The following is a 20,857-nucleotide window of genomic DNA, read 5'->3' on the forward strand; positions in this document are numbered from 1 at the left end:
CTTCACCTAGATTCTAGTAGAGAGGTAAAAAGTTTTCCCTGAGAATTCGTACCCATAGGTCTGCTCTTATGTGAGACTAAGCAGACACTCAAGTTACCTGCATGATAATCTCCAACTGAGAATTCAAAAAAGAATGACGCTGTGGGAGGCTGGCAGAAGCAGATGGGAAGGGGAAAACATGGGCATAATCAGATCATCTTTGTGTGCCTCTTAGGAGTGAATCTGCTTTCAGAGAGTACATATTCTTTGCTCCTCCATTCTGTATATCTTACATGTATTGGCCCCTGCCCTAGTCCACCACTGCTTGTGATTGGGTGGGTACATCTGCTCAATTCTGGAGTTAGCAGGCACTACAAGAAATGCTCAGACACTCATGGACAACTGTGTAATATGCGCAAGAGGAAAACAGAAAAGTTTGAAAATATCAATAGGGAATTGGGAATTTTAAAAAACTAAAGGACTATAATAGCTAAAAATAAAAAATCAGTGAATGAGTTTAACTCCTGATGAAACACAGCTGAGGATACAGTGAATTAAATTTGGTCAGAAGAAAAAAATTCAGATTAATGTATAGAAAGACAAAAGCATGGAAAAGAACCAGAAAACAGTATAACACCAAGAAGGGCTAACATTAATGTAGCTGTAGTCCTTGAAAGAGAGGAAATAGAGAACACTTAGAGTTAATGCTTAAGAAATTTATAAAGTTTATGGAAATCAAGCTACAGGTTTCAGAAGTCCCACAAACCCCAAGCAAAATATATTCAGAGAAAATCATACCTGTGCAAATATTATCAATACCATTGAAAGCTAAAAAAAGAGAAAAAGAGCAGTGAAAGAAGGCATATTTCAAAGGACCAAAAACATGGCAACTGACTAAATACAGTGGGAATCATGATGGTGTGCTCCTGAAACTTATATGCCAATTTTACCTCAATTAAAAAATTTGGGGATCAGAAGACAATGGGATGGCATCTTCAAAATGATAGAAAAAATAAGTACCAACCTAGAGTTCTGTACAAACCAACAATGCCCTTAACAGTAAGGGTGCAATTGGTAAAATTAAGAAAAATTCACACACAAAAATAATTTTTTCCCTAACAAACTACACAAGAAGGTTGTCTTTAAGCAGAAGGAAAATGGTAACCAGATGGAAGCTTGGAGACACAGGAAGGAATGATGAACAACTGAAAGGGTAAATATATGGGTTAAATGAATAGCAATTTTGAAATGAAAATAATGTCGAGGGTTAAAAAAAACCAAAGGACTAAACTACATGAAAACAATGGCAGTTGAGTGAGGGATAAAGAAAAGTATTTTAAGGTCCTTATGTCAGAGAAAAGGTTAAATCTGCTGTTTTATATTGGACTTCAATATTCAAAGTTGCATGTTATATTTAGAGTATAGATGCTAAAAGATTTGAAAAGTAGTCTATCACTATATACTAATGAGAATAAAAAGAATAACAAGAGCAAAAAAGTGTTCTCAACCCAAAAGAGCAAGAAAGGGAAAAGAACAAAGAAAAAATGGTATATAGGAAAAACAGTGGGTGAGGTGGTAAATTTAAATCCAAATGGATCACCCAGAGAGATAAACGCACACACATATGGTCACCTTATCTTTGATAAAAGAGGAAAGAATATACAGTGGGGAAAAGACAGCCTCTTCAATAAGTGGTGCTGGGAAAACTGGACAGCAACATGTAAAAGAATGAAATTGGAACACTCCCTAACACCGTACACAAAATAAACTGAAAATGGATTAAAGACCTAAATATAAGGCCAGACACTATAAAACTCTTAGAGGAAAACATAGGAAGAACACTCTATGACATAAATCATAGCAAGATCCTTTTTGACCCACCTCCTAGAGAAATGGAAATAAAAGCAAGAATAAACAAATGAGACCTAATGAAACTTAAAAGCTTTTGCATGGCAAAGGAAGCCATAAAAAAGACGAAAAGACAACCCTCAGAATGGGAGAAAATATTTGCAAATGAATCAATGGACAAAGGATTAATCTCCAAAACATATTAGCAGCTCATGCAGCTCAATATTAAAAAAACAAACAACCCAATCTGAAAATGGGCAGAAAACCTAAATAGACATTTCTCCAAAGAAGACATACAGATGGCCAAGAGGCACATGAAAAGCTGACCAACATCACTAATCATTAGAGAAATGCAAATCAAAACTACAATGAGGGGCTTCCCTGGTGGCGCAGTGGTTGAGAGACCACCTGCTGATGCAGGGGACGTGGGTTCATGCTCCGGTCCCGGAAGATCCCACATGCCCCGGAGCGGCTAGGCCCGTGAGTCATGGCTGCTGTGCCTGCGCGTCCGGAGCCTGTGCTCCACAACGGGAGAGGCCACAGCAGTGAGAGGCCCGCATATCATCAAAAAAAAAAAACTACAATGAGGTATCACCTCACACCAGTTAGAATGAGTATCATCAGAAAATCTACAAACAACAAATGCTGGAGAGGGTGTGGAGAAAAGAGAACCCTCTTGCACTGTTGGTGGGAATGTAAATTGATACAGCCACTATGGAGAACAGTATGGCGGTTCCTTTAAAAACTAAAATAGAACTACCATATGACCCAGCAATCGCACTATGGGGCATATACCCTGGGAAAACCATAATTCAAAAGGAGTCATGTACCACAATGTTCACTGCAGCCCTGTTTACAATAGCCAGGACATGGAAGCAACCTAAGTGTTCACTGACAGATGAATGGTTAAAGAAGATGTGGCACATATATACAATGGAATATTACTCAGACATAAAAAATGAAATTATTTGTAGTGAGGTGGATGGACCTAGAGTCTGTCATACAGAGTGAAGAAAGTCAGAAAAACAAATACCGTATGCTAACACATATATATGGAATAAAAAAAAAAAAAGGTTCTGATGAACCCAGGGGCAGGACAGGAATAAAGACGCAGATGTAGAGAATAGACTTGACACAGGGAGAGGAAAGGGTAAGCTGGGACAAAGTGAGAGAGTAGCATTGACGATATACACTACCAAATGTAAAATAGATAGTGGGAAGCAGCTGCATAGCACAGGGGGATCGGCTCCATGCTTTGTGACCACCTAGAGGGGTGGGAAAGGGAGGGTGGGAGGGAGATGCAAGAGGGAGGGGATATGGGGATATATGTATACATGTAGCTGATTCACTTTGTTATACAGCAGAAACTAACAACATTGTAAAGCAATTATTCTCCAATAAAGATGTTAAAAAAATCCAAATGGATCAGAAATTCCATTAAATGTAAATAAGCTAATTCTTCCAATAAAAGACAAACATTGTCAGTTAACAACACAATCCAATTGACAGGCATACCTTGTGCTTTGCTTTACTGTGCTTTGCTTTATTGTGATTTTTATAAATTGAAGGTTTGTAGTAACCCTGGTTAGCAAGTCTTTGGCACCATTTTCCCAACAGTGTTTTTATTTCAGTGGCATTTAGTACTTTTATTTTTTATTACTTTTTAAAATTTTTATTTATTTTTTAACATCTTTATTGGAGTATAATTGCTTTACGGTGGTGTGTTAGTTTCTGCTTTATAAACAGTGTTATTTTTATTTTTTATTTTTTTGCGGTACGTGGGCCTCTCACTGTTGTGGCCTCTCCCGTTGCGGAGCACAGGCTCCTGACGCGCAGGCTCAGGGGCCATGGCTCATGGGCCTAGCTGCTCCGTGGCATGTGGGATCTTCCCGGACCGGGGCACGAACCTGTGTCCCCTGCATCAGCAGGCGGACTCTCAACCACTGCGCCACCAGGGAAGCCCAACAGTGTTATTTTTAAATTAAGGTATGTACATTTTTTTAGATATACTGCTAGTGCACACTTAATACAGTATAGTGTAAAGATAACTTTTATATGCACTGGGAAACCAAAAAAATTTATGTGATTCACTTTATTGTGATAATCGCTTTATTGTGGAGGTCTGGAACTGAACCCAGAATATCTCCGAGGTATGCTTGTATATACAAAAGAAACAAAATGTAATGATACAGAAAAGTTTATATAAAAAATATATAAACACTAACCAAAAGAAAGCTGCTATGCTTATATTAATATCAAACAGAATTTTAGGCAAAAGACTTACTAGTAGTAAAGAGAATTAATACTACTAGAGACTTACTAGTAGTTGATAATGATAAAAGGACTAATTATTAGGAAGATTTTGCAATTTGAAATTTATAGAATTCTATATATTGCTTCTAAGTTTATCAGAGGACTACAAGGAGAAATAGAGAAATCTATAATCATAGAGGAAGATCACACACTCAGTAATCAAAAGTTAGTAGGGATATAGAAAGTACAATTGACCTAACAACCATGTGTAGGCTATTGTACTCAACAAATGGATAATAGTTTTTCATGGACATGCGGGACATTTACAAAAACTCCATTTTCCATACCAGGAAGCACATCTAAACAAGATTTAAAGAATTGTAACCAGAGTATACTCTCTGACCATAATTAAAATGAGATACAAAAAAAATAAAGGCAGGGGTTTAGAAAATCTCATATATTTAGAAACTACAAAAGATACTCCGAAGTAACCTTGGGTTAAGGAAGAATCCACAATGAAAATTAGAAAATATTTCATTTAAAAAATAAAGTATCAATTCATGAGGTGTAGGTAAAGCTGTGCTTAGAGGGGACTTTATATCTTTAATTTAGTAGAAAAGATGGCTAAAAGTCAATGAGTGGAGCATTTATCCCAGTAAGTTATAAAAACTGCAAATTAAGCACAAAGGGGGAAGAAAAAGAGCCTAATTTATTGAAATAGGAATCAAACATACTAAAATTAAAGCTAAGAGTTGCTTCTTTGAGATTCAAATGAAGGGAAAAGTGTGAAGACAAAAATATCAAATGAAATAGAGACACCACTTATTGTTTCTATATATATTAAAAATCTTCTAAGAATATATTATGAATAAATGCTGAGGCATTAAACAATTTAGATGAAATGGTCAAATACCTGAAAAGCTACAGATAGAAGAAGAAAGAAAAATCTAAATTGCTCCGTATTTTGTTAAAGTAGTTGAATTTATTTTTGTCAAGGGGAAATAATAGTCTTCAATTAATGGTGTTGGTACAACTGCATAGCCACATGCAAAAGAAAGAAGTTGAACCTATAGCTCACATCATATACAAAAATTAACTCAGAGTGGATTGAATACCCAAATGTAAGAGCTGTAACTATAAAACTCTTTGGAAGAAAACATAGTTGTAAGTTTTTGTGACCTTGGATGGGGCAATGGTTTCTTATACATGACAACCAAAGAAGAAACAGATAAATTGGACTTCATAAAAATTTAAAAAAAAAATTGTGCTTCCAAAGTCTATCAAGAAAATGAAAAAACAACCCTCAGACTGGGAGAGTATATTTGTAAGTTATATATCTGATAAGAGATTAGTATCTAAAATCCTACAACTCAACAATAAAAACAAATAATCCAATTTAAAAATGGGCAAAGTGTTTGAATAGATATTTCTTCAAAGAAGATCTATGAATGGCCAATAAGTACATAAAATGCTCAAGATCATGAGTCACTAGGGAAATGCAAATGAACACCACAGTGAGGTACTATACACTCACTAGGATAGCTGTAATCAAAGAGACAATGATAGTTTTGGCAAGGATGTGGAGAAATTGGAACCTTCATATATTGATGGGGCTGTAAGATGGTACAGCCTCTTTGGAAAACAGTCTGGCATTTCCTAAATATAGAGTTACCATATGACTTAGCAATTCCATTCTTACCCAAGAAAATTGAAAGTGTATGCTCACACAAAAACTTATATATGAATATTCATAGCTGCATTACTCATAATAACCAAAAAGTGGAAACAACCCAAATGTTCATCAACTGATGAAACAAAATGCATACATATGTACAATGGAATACTATTCATCCATAAAAAGGAATGAATTATTGATAAATGGAACAACATGGATGAATCTCGAAAAGCATTATTCTAAGTGTAAAAAGTAACACAAAAGACCACACAGTGTATGATCCCACTTATATGAAATATCCATAATAGTTAAATCCATAGAGACAGAAAGTGATTCTTGGTTGCCCAGAGCAGAAGGGAGGATAATCAGTGAATGACTGCTAATGGATATGGGCTTTTTTGGGGGATGATTTACACGCTCTGAAATTAGATGGTTGTGATGGTCGCACAACTTTATTAATATACTAAGAACCACGGTCAATTGTACACTTTAAAAGGGTGACCTACTATTTGAAAGCTCACAAATCCAGACCTAGATGGCATCCCCAGTGAGTTCTTCCAAATATTGAAAATTAACACCACTCTACATAAATTCTTCCAGAGATTAGACAGCAAGAGGATATTTCCCAATTCTTTTTCTAGGCTGACATAACTTTGAATGTGCATAGGAGATTGAAAAAAAGAATTACAGATTAATCCTCATGAATATAATTTCAAAATATAAATTCATCCTAAATATAATATTAGCAATTAAACCTAAAAATATAAAAAGAATACATCATGACAAAGTGGGGTTATTTCAGGAAAGCAAGGATAGTTTAACCAGTAAATGTAATTCCCATTAAGAGATAAAAACTATAAGCCCATTCCAGTAGATGCAGAAGAAGCATTTGATAAAATTTATGTATTCATAATAAAAACAAACTAGTAAGAGGTAGTTTTCTTATTCTAATGAAGGGTATCTACATAAAACCTATAGTAGACATCATACTTAGGATTGGGATTAAGACTGGATATCTGCTATTAGTACTTCTGTTCAACTCTGTTCTGGAGGTCCTAGCCAGAGTAATAAGGCTAGAAAAAAGAAAACCAAACAAGTGTTGGAGAGAAATAAACTTCTTTATTTATTTGCCAATGACTTGTGTATGTAGGAAATCCAAAATCTATAAACTATTAGTAGTACATTGTACTTGGCAATGTTACTGTATATAGGACAATAGAAAAAAACACTTGATTGTGTTTTCATGTATCAGGAACAAATATAAAATGAAAAGAGAAACTGCTATTTACTAGCATAAGCATCAGCTACTTTGCAATGAATGTAATGAAAGATGTGTAAGACTTCTACACTAAAACCCACAAAATATTAAAGATGTAAGTAAATTCAGTTCATAGATTAGAATACTCAATATTTTAAAGATGTCAGTGCTCCCCAAATCTTTGCATCATTGAATCTATGGATTCAATGCAATATCACATTTTCAGTAGAACATGTTAGTGTAAACCGAGCTGATTCTAAAATTTATATGAAAATGCAAACTTAAGCTGTGTCACCCCCAAATACTTCAGCAAGTATTTCCTATAAACGGTTACAATATATGTAATCAGAATAGGAAACACAAATTTATATGGAGTAAAGGGATGTTGAAAGTAATGTACAAATGGAGGCAAAACTGGTCTTTCCACAGAGAGGACAGGAACTTAGCTGATCCTCTGTCAGATAAGACAACTTGCATGTCTATAGACAATTGTTTTGCATTGCTATCAGGTATCTACAACTTACAGAGTTGTAAAATAGCTCCCTTAGGATCAGAATTAGATAACTGGGAGGAGAGTTATCTACACAAGATGTAGTTTTCTATTGTAGCACACATTTCCCCCTACATCTTTAATTTGACTTTAATCCTTCTTGGGTTGGTGGAAAGCTCAACCACAGATAATAGTTGGGTTCCATTACTCAGATTCGTGTGAAGTTTCCAGAGGGCTTTAGAAAGAACTGAACATTAGATGAGGCCCCACTGGTCCCTAGTCCATGATGTTTACAGCTGATATTCATGGTATAAGCCCAAATGACTCCTTTTGTGCCATATGGGGTACATTCTACTTTGCCAAGGAAAGAACCTCCAGAATAGCCTAGAGAATATAAATATACGTGCAGGGGGACTTCCCTGGTGGTGCAGTGGTTAAGAATCCACCTGCCAAAGCAGGGACACGGGTTTGATCCCTGGTCTGGGAAGATCCCACATACTGTGGAGCAACTAAGCCCGTGCACCATAACTACTGAAGCCTGCATGCCTAGAGACCGTGCTCCACAAGAGAAGCCACGGCAATGAGAAGCCCACACAGCAACAAAGACCCAATGCAGTCAAAGAAATAAAATAATAATAATAAAAATATATATATATATATATGAAGATGAGGGATAATGAAAGGGTTTTTTGGTCTCATCAGAATTTGCACATATTTACTTCTCTTCAGCTTCCCCATATATTGGCCATAAGGCTGTTTGACTCTTTCTTTAGGTTCTTGAGCCCTGGTGCTAAGCCCAACTTTCCTAAGTGCACCAATAGCCATTCCCCTTTCAGGGGTGGGGTGGGGAATGGTTTTTTTTTTTTTTTTTTTTTTTTTGCAGTACGTGGGCCTCTCACTGTTGTGGCCTCTCCCGTTGTGGAGCACAGGCTCTGGATGCATGAACCCGTGTCCCCTGCATCGGCAGGCGGACTCTCAACCATTGCGCCACCAGGGAAGCCCAAGGGGAATGGGTTTTATTATTGGAATTCCCACACTCTGCCATCTGCTTTCCAGTTTTGGAGAATTCTCCCCCCTTTCCAAATTTCTCATTTTTCTCCTCTTTACCTCCCTCTAACCTAATTCCCTGGGTGATTCCAGGCACACTTTTTTTTTTTTTTAAATTGAAGTATAGTTGATTGTATATGTATATATATTATATATACATAACATGTTTTGTATATATAATATATATACGGTCCCCTGGCCATCTGTTTGTCTGTAGGAAAATGTCTATTCAGATCCTCTGCCCATTTTTAAAATGGATATTTTTGTTGTGGTTATTGAGCTATATGAGTTCTTTATATATTTGGATATGCTTATTGGATCTATGATTTGCAAATATCTTCTCCCATTCACTAGGTTGTCTTTTTGTTTTGTTGATGGTTTCCTTTGCAGTGCAAAAGCTTTTTAGTTTAATGTTGGCCCATTTGTTTATTTTTGCTTTAGTTGCCATTGCCTTTGGAGTCAGATCCAAAAAAAATACTGCCAAGAGTGATGTCAAGGAGCTTATTGTCAATATTTTTTTCCAGGAGTTTTATGGTTTCTGGTCTTAACAGTCAAGTTTTTAATCCATTTTGAGTTAATTTTTTTGTATGGTGTACAATAGTGGTCTAGTTTCATTCTTTTGCATGTGGCTTTCCAGTTTTCTCAACACCATATATTGAAGAGATTGTCCTTTCTACATTTTATATTCTTGGCTCCTTTGTTGTAAATTAATTGACTATATATATGGGTTTATTTCTGGGCTCTCTATTCTGTTTCATTGATCTGTTTTTATGCCAATACTGTTTTGATTATTACAGCTTTGTAGTATAGCTTGAAATCAGGGAGCATGATGCCTCCAGCTTTGTTCTTTCTCCAGATTGCTTTGGCTAAAATGGGGCTTCTGTGATTCTGTACAGATTTTAGGATTGTTCTATTTCTGTGAAAAATGCCATTGGAATTTTGATAGGGATTGCACTGAATCTATAGATTGCTTTCGGTAAAATGGACATTTTAACAATATTAATTCTTCCAAACCATGTGCATGGAATATCTTTCCATTAATTTGTGCCTTCTTCAATTTCTTTGATCAATGTCTTATAGTTTGCATTCTGCAGGTCTTTCATCTCCTTTGTTGTGAAAGTTAACCAAAACAAAACAAAATATGCAGTATTCATGGTTAAGAACATGCTTTCTACTGTCTACCACTTCCTGCATTATTATTTTTTGCCCCAAAGATAATCACCTGTCTGATGGCTATTTTGCTTCCTGGTTCTTGGCAGGAGAGTGGGTGCTTTCCATATACAGGCTTTAATTAATTACCCTGCTTTCAGACCCAGCTCCTGTTGTCCATCCTAGTCAGAATTTCCTGGCTCTAAGTATTTTGGGTTTCCTCAGGTAATATTGGTGCACTCCTCCATTACATTCTTTTCCACTCATATTCTAAGTAGTGGTTCCTCCTGCCCTGCTTTATTAGTCATCGGTCTTTCATCCTCTTTCTGTTTCCCAAAAATTTGTTAAAATAATGTGTTTTCTAATGGCTTACCTTCTCTCTTAAATGTTGTGGGTTTATACACTGAAAATAACTTTCAGGGTTATTTAAATAAGGTTTTCAGAGGGATTAACAAAAGCATTTGGCTCTTCATCATCTTGAAGAAGAATAAATTATTTAATTCTCAGACCAACCCTATACAATTCTATTTTACAGATTTGGAAACATTGGCACAAGGAGGTTAAATAGATTTTTCTAACACAAATAAGCTATTTGATGATGTAGTGGGAATTAAATCCCAGAAGCTCTACTCCAGAGCTTCATATTCTTGTTTTCTCTCTAAATTCACTACTAAGAAATCCTAAGACATTTAGAAATATCCTAGGAGACAGCATATGTATTATTATCTTGGACTATTTCATTTTCAAAAACCCAGAAGACACCTGGTTGAGTATATGATTCCTAATTATGTCTGGCAGATGATACATTCTAAAATGTATCAATTTATATTTGTTCTGGATTATTCCACTTTGCATCTCCTTAATCAGTCATTAGTTGCTTCATATTTGATTTATTTAGAACTGTTTTGTCTGTTGAAAAAAAATTCTTTTTAATCAGAGAAGTGCAATGGAAAAGAATAGATATCATTTGGAGAAATGAACAATAACAGAAAAGGGGCAGTGGGGTGGCTTAAAGTGGCATACATAAAACATAAGTTTATTCCTATATCTTTTTCCCTGAAGGCTTATTCTTAAGGGACGTCTATAAAACAGAAATGTACCAGATGGCCATGTTGAGATCTGGTTAACACTTGCCAGCAAATACTGCTTTATAAACTCTAGAAGGGACCTGTATATTTAAACATAGTAATCTGTATATCGAATGCCAGAAACCTGGTTTTAAATATTCAGTTTATATCCTGGCACTGATCAGTGAGTTGTCTCCTTGATTTTCTTTTCAGTTTTGCCATTGAGAATGAGCAAGTCTTGTTTCTCAGAACCTCAGTTTCCTCATGTATACAAGTGAAGAGGCTGGACCAGATGATTTCAAAGATCTTATCCTCCCACAGAATTCTGATTCTATTATTCAGCTCTTCTTATTTTGTTTTTGGTGGTTCTTAATATACCTTTTGATCAATATTTTATTTATTTATTATTATTTTTTTGCGGTACGCGGGCCTCTCACTGCTGTGGCCTCTCCCGTTGCAGAGCACAGGCTCCGGATGCACAGGCTCAGCGGCCATGGCTCATGGGCCTAGCCGCTCCGCGGCATGTGGGATCTTCCCGGACCAGGGCATGAACCCATGTCCCCCTGCATCGGCAGGTGGACTCTCAACCACTGCGCCACCAGGGAAGCCCTGTTCTTTTTTTTAAAAAATTATATTTATTTATTTATTTGGCTGTATTGGGTCTTAGTTGCGGCACACGGGATCTTTGTTGTGGCATGCAGGATGTATCGTTGCAGCATGTGGGCTCTTCCTTGTGGCACATAGGCTTCTCTAACTGTAGTGTGGGCTTCTCTCTAGTTGTGGCTCAGGCTCAGTAGTTGTGGTGCGTGGGCTTAGTTGCCCTGAGGCATGTGAGATCTTAGTTCCCTGACCAGGTATTGAACCTTCATCCCCTGCACTGATAGGGGGATTCTTAACCACTGGACCACCAGGAAAGTCCCAGTTTTGCCTGTTCTTGAACATGATATAAATGGAATCAGACAGTATGTTTTATTTATACATCAAAGTACATGAATGTTATGGCAGTGTTATTCGTAATAGCCAATAGTGGTAGCCACCCAAATCTCCATTAACTGATGAATGGATAGACAACATACAGTATATCTATAAAATGGAATACTATTTGTCAACAAAAAGGAAAGAAATACTGATGCACTCTTTAGTGTGTGGCTTCTTTTACTCAGTGTAATGATTTTGAGATTTTGTTGTTGTGTGTATCAGTAATTCATTCCTTTTTATTGCTGAGCAGTATTCCATTGCAAGTAGCATAAAATCTCAGATCCTTCACAGTTCTTTTTTTAAAAAATATTTTTATTTTAATACAGCAGTTTATTATTATCAGTTTTATACATATTAGTGTATATTTGTAAATCCCAATCTCCCAATTCATCCCACCCCCACCCCCACCCCTCACTTTCCCCCCTTGGTGTCCATACATTTGTTCTCTAAATCTGTGTCTCTATTTCTGCCTTGCAAACCAGTTCATCTGTACCATTTTTCTAGATTCCACATATATGCGTTAATATATTTGTTTTTCTCTTTCTGACTTACTTCATTCTGTATGACAGTCTCTAGGTCCATCCACGTCTCTACAAATGACCCAATTTCATTCCTTTTTGTGGCAGAGTAATATTCCATTGCATATATATACCACATCTTCTTTATCCATTTGTCTGTCGATGGGCATTTAGGTTGCTTCCATGACCTGCCTATTGTAAATAGTGCTGCAATGAACATTGGGGTGTATGTGTCTTTTTGAATTATGGTTTTCTCTGGGTATGTGCCCAGTAGTGGGCTTGCTGGGTCATATGGTAATTCTATTTTTAGTTTTTTAATGAACCTCCATACTGTTGTCCATAGTGGCTGTATCAATTTATATTCCCACCTACAGTGCAAGAGGATTCCCTTTTCTCCACACCCTCTCCAGAATTTATTGTTTGTAGATTTTTTGATGATGGCCATTCTGACTGGTGTGAGGTGATACCTCATTGTAGTTTTGATTTGCATTTCTTTAATAATTAGAGGTGTTGAGCAGCTTTTCATGTGTCTCTTGGCCATCTGTATGTCTTCTTTGGAGAAATGTCTATTTAGGTCTTCTGCCCATTTTTGGATTGGGTTGTTTGTTTTTCTAATATTGAGCTGCATGAGCTGTTTATATATTTTGGAGATTAATCTTTTGTCCGTTGATTCGCTTGCAAATATTTTTTCCCATTCTGAGAGTTGTCTTTTTGTCTTGTTTATAGTTTCCTTTGCTGTGTAAAAACTTTTAAGTTTCATTAGGTTCCATTTGTTTTTGTTTTTATTTCCGTTTCTCTAGGAGGTGGATCAGAAAAGATCTTGCTGTGATTTATGTCAAAGAGTGTTCTTCCTATGTTTTCCTCTAAAAGTTTTATAGTGTCTGGTCTTATATTTAGGTCTTTAATCCATTTTTGTTTATTTTTGTGTATGGTGTTAGGGAGTGTTCTAATTTCATTCTTTTACATGTACCTGTCCAGTTTTCCCAGCACCACTTATTTAAGAGACTGTCTATTCTCCATTGTATATCCTTGCCTCCTTTGTCATAGATTAGTTGACTGTAGGTGTGTGGATTTATCTCTGGGCTTTCTATCCTGTACCATTGATCTATACTTCTGTTTTTGTGCCAGTACCATACTGTCTTGATTACTGTAGCTTTGTAGCATAGTCTGAAGTCAGGGAGTCTGATTCCTCCAGCTCTGTTTTTGTCCCTCAAGGTTGTTTTGGCTATTTGAGGTCTTTGTGTCTCCATACAAATTTTAAGATTTTTTGTTCTAGTTCTGTAAAAAATGCCATTGGTAATTTGATAGAGATTGCATTGAATCTGTAGATGGCTTTGGGCAGTATAGTCATTTTCACAATACTGATTCTTCCAATCCAAGAATACAGTATATCTTTGCATCTGTTTGTGTTATCTTTGATTTCTTTCATCAGTGTCATAGTTTTCTGAGTACAGGTCTTTTACCTCCTTAGGTAGGTTTATTCCCAAGTATTTTATTCTTTTTGTTGCAATGGTGAATGGGATTGTTTCCTTAATTTCTCTTTCTGATCTTTCGTTGTTAGTGTATAGGAATGCAAGCGATTTCTGTGCATTAATTTTGTATCCTGCAACTTTACCAAATTCATTGATTAGCTCTAGTAGTTTTCTGGTGGCATCTTTAGGGTTATCTATGTATAGTGTCATGTCATCTGTAAACAGTGACAGTTTTACTTCTTCTTTTCCAATTTGTATTCCTTTTATTTCTTTTTTTCTCTGATTGCCATGGTTAGGACTTCAAAACTATATTGAATAATAGTGGCAAGGGTGGACATCCTTGTCTGGTTCCTGATCTCAGAGGCAATGGTTTCAGTTTTTCACTGTTGAGAATGATGTTTGCTGTAGGTTTGTTGTATATGGTCTTTATTATGTTGAGGTAGCTTCCCTCTATGCCCACTTTCTGGAGAGTTTTTATCATAAGTGGGTGTTGAATTTTGTCATAAGCTTTTTCTACATCTATGCAGATGCTCATGATCATATGGTTTTTATTCTTCAATTTGTTAATATGGTGTATCACATTGATTGATTTGCGTATATTGAAGAATCCTTGCATCCCTGGGATAAATCCCACTTGATCATGGTGTATGATCCTTTTAATGTGTTGGTGGATTCTGTTTGCTAGTATTTTGTTGAGGATTTTTACATCTATATTCATCAGTGGTATTGGTCTGTAATTTTCTTTTTTTGTAGTATCTTTGTCTGGTTTTGGTATCAGGGTGATGTTGGCCTCGTAGAATGAGTTTGGGAGTGTTCCTGCCTCTGGAATTTTTTGGAAAAGTTTGAGCAGGATGGGTTTTAGGTCTTCTCTAAATGTTTGGTAGAATTCATCTGTGAAGCCATCTGGTTCTGGACTTTTGTCTGTTGGAAGATTTTTAATCACAGCTTCAATTTCATTACTTGTGATTGGTCCGTTCATATTTTCTATTTCTTCCTGGTTCAGTCTTGGAAGGGTATACCTTTCTAAGAATTTGTCCATTTCTTCCAGGTTGTCCATTTTATTGGCATAGAGTTGCTTGTGGTAGTCTCTTATGATGCTTTGTATTTCTGCGGTGTCCATTGTAACTTCTCCTTTTTCATTTCTAATTTTATTGATTTGACTTGTCTCCCTCTTTCTCTTGATGAGTCTGGGTAAAAGTTATCAATTTTGTTTATCTTTTCAAAGAAACAGCTTTTAGTTTTATTGATCTTTCCTATTGTTTTCTTCTTTTTCTATTTCATTTATTTCTGCTCTTATCTTTATTTCTTTCCTTCTACTAACTTTGGGTTTTGTTTGTTCTTCTTTCTCTAGTTCCTTTAGGTGTAAGGTTAGATTATTTGAGATTTTTCTTGTTTCTTGAGATAGGATTGTATTGCTTTAAACTTCCCTCTTAGAACTGCTTTTGCTGCATCCTATAGGTTTTGGATCATCATATTTTCGTTGTCATTTGTCTCTAGGTATTTTATGATTTCCTCTTTGATTTCTTCAGTGATCTCTTGGTTATTTAGGAGCGTATTGTTTATCCTCCATGTGTTTGCATTATTTACGTTTTATTCTCTGTAGTTTATTTCTAATCTCATAGTGCTGTGGTCAGAAAAGATGCTTGAAATGATTTCAATTTTCTTAAATTTACCAAGGCTTGATTTGTGACCCAAGATGTGATGTATCCTGGAGAATGTTCCATGTGCACTTGAGAAGAAAGTGTAATTTGCTGTTTCAGATGGAATGTCCTATAAATATCAATTAAATCTATCTGGTCTTCTATGTCATTTAAAGCTTGTGTTTCCTTATTAATTTTCTGTCTGGATGATCTATTGGTGTAAGTGAGGTGCTAAAGTACCCCACTATTATTGTGTTACTGTCAATTTCCTCTTTTTTTTTTTTTTGCGGTACACGGGCCTCTCACTGTTGTGGCCTCTCCCATTGCGGAGCACAGCCTCTGGATGCACAGGCTCCGCGGCCATGGCTTACGGGCCCAGCCGCTTCACGGCATGTGGGATCTTCCTGGACCGAGGCACGAACCCGTGTCCCCTGCATCAGCAGGCGGACTCTCAACCACTGCACCACCAGAGAAACCCTCGATTTCCTCCTTAATATCTGTTAGCATTTGCTTTATGTATTGAGGTTCTCCTGTGTTGGGTGCATAAATATTTATAATTGATATATCTTCTTCTTGGTTTGATCACTTGATCATTATGTAGTGTCCTTCCTTGTCTCTTGTAACATTCTTTATTTTAAAGCCTATTTTATCTGATATGAGTATTGCTACTCCAGCTTTCTTTTGATTTCCATTTGCATGGAATATCTTTTTCCATCCCCTCACTTTCAGTCTGTATGTGTCCGTAGGTCTGAAGTGGGTCTCTTGTAGACAGCATATATATGGGTCTTGTTTTTGTATCCATTTAGTGAGCCTGTGTCTTTTGGTTGGAGCATTTAATCCATTCACATTTAAGGTAAATGAATTGTTCCTATTACCATTTTCTTAATTGTTTTGGGCTTGTTTTTATAGGTCCTTTTCTTTATATATATATATATATTTTTTTTTTAATTAATTTATTTTTTTTGGCTGCGTTGGGTCTTCGTTGTTGCATGCGGGTTTTTTTTTCTTTAGTTGCGGGGAATGGGGGCTACTCTTCATTGCAGTGCATGGGCTTCTCATCGCTGTGGAGCATGGGCTCTAGGTGCACGGGCTTCAGTAGTTGTGGCACGTGGGCTCAGTAGTTGTGGCTCACAGGCTCTAGAGCACAGGCTCAGTAGTTGTGGGACATGGGCTTAGTTGCTCTGCAGCATGTGGGATCTTCCCGGAGTAGAGCTTGAACCCATGTCCCCTGCATTGGCAGGCAGATTCTTAACCACTGCACCACCAGGGAAGCCCTGTAGGTCCTTTTCTTGTCTTGTGTTTCCCATTTAGAGAAGTTCCTTTAGACTTTGTTGTAGAGCTAGTTTTGTGGTGCTGAATTCTTAGCTGTTGCTTATCTGTAAAGGTTTTGATTTCTCCGTGGAATCTGAATGAAATCCTTCCTGGGAAGCGTAATCTTGGTTGTCTTCATTTGTTTTCATTTTTTTTCTTTATTCTGTTCTTCCAGGTCACTTATCTGTTCTTCTGCCTCAGTTATTCTGCTATTGATTCCTTCTAGTGTATTTTTCATTTCAATTATTGTATTGTTCCTCTCTGTTTGTTCTTTATTTCTTCTAGGTCTTTGTTAAACATTTCTTGCATCTTCTTGATCTTTGCCTCCATTCTTTTTCCGAGGTCCTGTATTGTCTTCACTATCATTATTCTGAATTCTTTTTCTGGAAGGTTGCCTATCTCCACTTCATTTAGTTGTTTTTCTGGGGTTTTATCTTGTTCCTTCATCTGTTACATAGTCCTCTGCCTTTTTATTTTGTCTATCTTTCTGTGAATGTGGTTTTTGTTCCACAGGTTGCAGGACTGTAGTTCTTCTTGCTTCTGTTCCCTTCACAGTTCTTGACAAAATGACATTCAATAAACATATACACTTGCTTACAAAATCTCTTAGCAACCTAGGAATATGAGGAATTTACTCAAGGTGATGAAAAGGATGTATCAAAGGAAGTTTTACATGTGTCATACTTAATAGTAATACTTGAAAAGCAGTCTCAATTATATTAGAAATGGGCCTTAGTTTGGAGTGTATTAATTGGTGTAAGAGACCAACTCCACTTTCTGGCTACAGGTCCCCAAGTGGAGCGGGAGGCCTGACGGGGGAGCCGAGCGGCAGCAGCGGCGGGGGTGGTAATGACAGAGCTGGTGCAGGGGCAGAGCGCTCCGGTGGGGATGAAGGCTGAGGGCTTCGTGGACGCTCTGCACCGGGTCCGGCAGATTGCTGCTAAAATTGATTCAATTCCTCACTTGAATAATTCCACACCTCTAGTGGACCCCTCAGTGTATGGCTATGGAGTACAAAAACAGCCCTTGGATGATGGAGTAGGTAACCATTTAGGGGCCTTGTTACATCAAAGGGCAGTAATAACAGAAGAATTTAAAGTGCCTGATAAAATGGTTGGATTTATTATCGATTGGGGAGGTGAGCAGATTTCACGGATTCAAGCAGAATCTGGTTGCAAAATTCAGATTGCCTCAGAGAGTTCTGGGATTCCAGAGAGGCCCTGTGTACTTACCGGAACCCCAGAAAGTATTGAACAAGCCAAACGGCTCCTGGGACAGATTGTGGACCACTGTTGGAATGGACCTGGCTTTCATAATGACATAGATGGCAACAGCACGATCCAGGAGATTCTCATCCCTGCATCTAAAGTGGGGCTGGTCATCGGCAAGGGAGGGGAGACAATAAAGCAGTTGCAGGAGCGGACAGGTGTGAAGATGGTCATGATCCAGGACTGCCCATTGCCCACGGGAGCAGACAAGCCTCTTCGCATCACCAGAGACCCATTTAAAGTACAGCAAGCAAGAGAAATGGTATTAGAGATCATCCGAGAAAAAGACCAAGGTGATTTTCGAGGTGTACGTGGTGATTTCAGCTCCCGAATGGGAGGAGGCAGTATAGAGGTGTCTGTCCCTAGGTTTGCAGTTGGGATTGTAATAGGAAGAAATGGGGAAATGATCAAAAAGATCCAGAATGATGCCGGTGTGAGAATTCAGTTCAAACCAGATGATGGTATTAGTCCAGAGAGAGCTGCACAGGTCATGGGACCCCCAGAGCGATGCCAGCATGCAGCACATGTCATCAACGAGCTTATTCTTACAGCTCAGGAAAGAGATGGCTTCGGAGGCCTGGCGGTAGCCAGAGGAAGAGGCCATGGTCGTGGTGACTGGAGCGTGGGAACCCCTGCTGGCATCCAGGAGATAACCTACACAGTGCCGGCAGATAAGTGCGGCCTCGTCATAGGCAAAGGGGGTGAGGACATCAAAAGCATAAACCAGCAGTCAGGAGCACACGTGGAGCTTCAGCGGAACCACCCTCCCAACACGGACCCCAACCTGCGAATATTCACCATCAGGGGAGTTCCTCAACAGATTGAGCTGGCCAGACATCTCATAGATGAGAAAGTTGGCGGTGCCAGTCTCGGAGCGCCCAGAGATTATGCACAGGGCCCCTTCAGCCAGCCACCTGCCGCGCCGCATCAGAACACCTTTCCTCCAAGGAGCTCAGGGTGCTTCCCAAACATGGCCGCTAAAGTGAACGGAAGCCCTCACAGCACGCCTGTGAGTGGTCCTCCGGCCTTCCTGACCCAGGGCTGGGGCAGCAGCTACCAGGCGTGGCAGCAGCCCACACAGCAGGTTCCAAGCCAGCAGAGCCAGCCGCAGAGCAGCCAGCCCGACTACAGCAAGGCCTGGGAAGACTATTACAAAAAACAGAGTCACGCTGCCAGCGCCGCTCCTCAGGCCAGCTGCCCGCCGGACTACACAATGGCCGGGGCGGAGTATTACAGACAGCAGGTCGCATTCTAGGGGCAAACATTAGGGCAAGCTCAGGCCCACAGCCAGGAGCAGTAGGACAGTGGCCTGCAGCTCCCTTTCCCCGCCCCCCCCCAAACCATTGTGAGCAAAACCTATTTGTAACAGAGGTTTTTAGATGTGCAAACCTTCTGATGAAGAGCCTTTGTTTTGTTCTGTGAAACACTAGATTAACAGAATTTTTCTAAAAATCGGGAAAATCAGTTACTAAAAATTGCTGATAATTTTTGTTTTGTTATTTTTGTTTGTTACTTCAAATGTGTAAGCTCTGGGATTCTTTTTGGAGCAATACCTGCAAATTCGGGCACCAGAATGTGCCGCAGAGCAGTGACATTTCAACATGGTGTGTTTTTGTTTTGTTTTGTTTGCATGTCTTTTTATTTACAGTTTTTTCTGTTGCAACAGAAAGTGGCTTGGAAGTCTTAGGTGGCTTGTAACAAATTCTTTTAAAAAATTTTTAAACAGTATTTAAATATTCTTAAATGTGTAAATTCATTAAATGCTTTACTTCTAATTTCTTGTGTCTTGGCTGTCTGGTTTTATTGCATTTTTTAAAAAACTGAACTATTATGTATTATAATTAATTATGTGAATTCTGAATTGAGACAAATAATTGTATTGCTGTCCAACAGGATTCGAGAGGGGGCATTTTATAGGGTTTGTATAATTTCTAGAATTCTAAAGGGGTAATAATATAAAAATGTGTTTGTGTGTTTAGCAGACGTTTTATCATGTCTCCATTACCTACCGATTGCAATTGTGTATCTAAGACCTCCAAGCTTGTTTTAAAAACAAAACAAAAAAACCTTTCTCTATTCTCTCAGAAATATAAATACTGTTATTTTTAATATTAAAAATAAATTCAATATAACTTTTAACAAACACTGTGGAACATTAAATCGCATAAAAATGTAACTTTTTTAATTCCAAGGTGTGTTTTGCTTTTTTCTTTTAAATATTTTCTTAATATTTGTCAAATTAACTAGATGAATAAATAAATCTAGCATTAACCACAATATGAATTAAATAATTTTGATTTAATAAAAGGGATAATATGATTTCCAGTGTTTACTGTAGTGTATCTTGTACAGATAACATGTATTTTTAAAAGAAAAATGGAATTGAAGCTATTTTTTCTTGCATTTTTCAGTTGACCTGGGGGACATTCCGTTTGAGATATACTGAAGTTACTGAAGTGTCTGGGGGTTTTCTCCTTATTTTCCTTATAATGCTTGAAATATCTAACTATTAAAAAAGGCAATTGGAAAAGGTTATGCATGTTGTTTTTTTAAAAAAACTGTTGTTTTTATTGGACTGAAAATTCATTTTACACTCTACATAATAAAATTTCCACAAGACATCTTGTGCGCAACGTAAAAAAAACAAAAAAAGAGACCAACTCCAAAGTTTCAGTGGCTTAACAAAATAGAATTACATTTCTTGCCAATATAGCAGTATAATGTGCGTGTTCCTCATCAGCAGATGTCTATTCTAGAGCTCATTTAGAGACCCAGGCTACTTCCATATTGTGGCTCTGCTATCCTTTAAGAGTTCAGAGTTCTCTGCATCCAGCCAGCAGGCTAAGAAAAGGTGGTGAAGGCATGCCCGTTTCTTAACTGACTTTGCCTAGAAGTAACAGATAT

The 20,857-nt window shown here is 37.7% G+C and overlaps 1 protein-coding gene and 1 pseudogene across 2 annotated transcripts in view; both read left to right on the forward strand.

Annotated features, from left to right (window-relative positions):
• The window catches only part of RMI1 (RecQ mediated genome instability 1), a 288,866-nt gene that overhangs the window by 19,170 nt on the left and 248,839 nt on the right, over positions 1-20,857 (forward strand). The window lies entirely within an intron of this gene.
• Positions 17,289-20,764, forward strand: LOC132427463 (far upstream element-binding protein 3 pseudogene; annotated as a pseudogene).

Source organism: Delphinus delphis, chromosome 6 (genome assembly GCF_949987515.2).
Source record: "Delphinus delphis chromosome 6, mDelDel1.2, whole genome shotgun sequence".
In the NCBI taxonomy this organism is placed as follows: domain Eukaryota; kingdom Metazoa; phylum Chordata; class Mammalia; order Artiodactyla; family Delphinidae; genus Delphinus; species Delphinus delphis.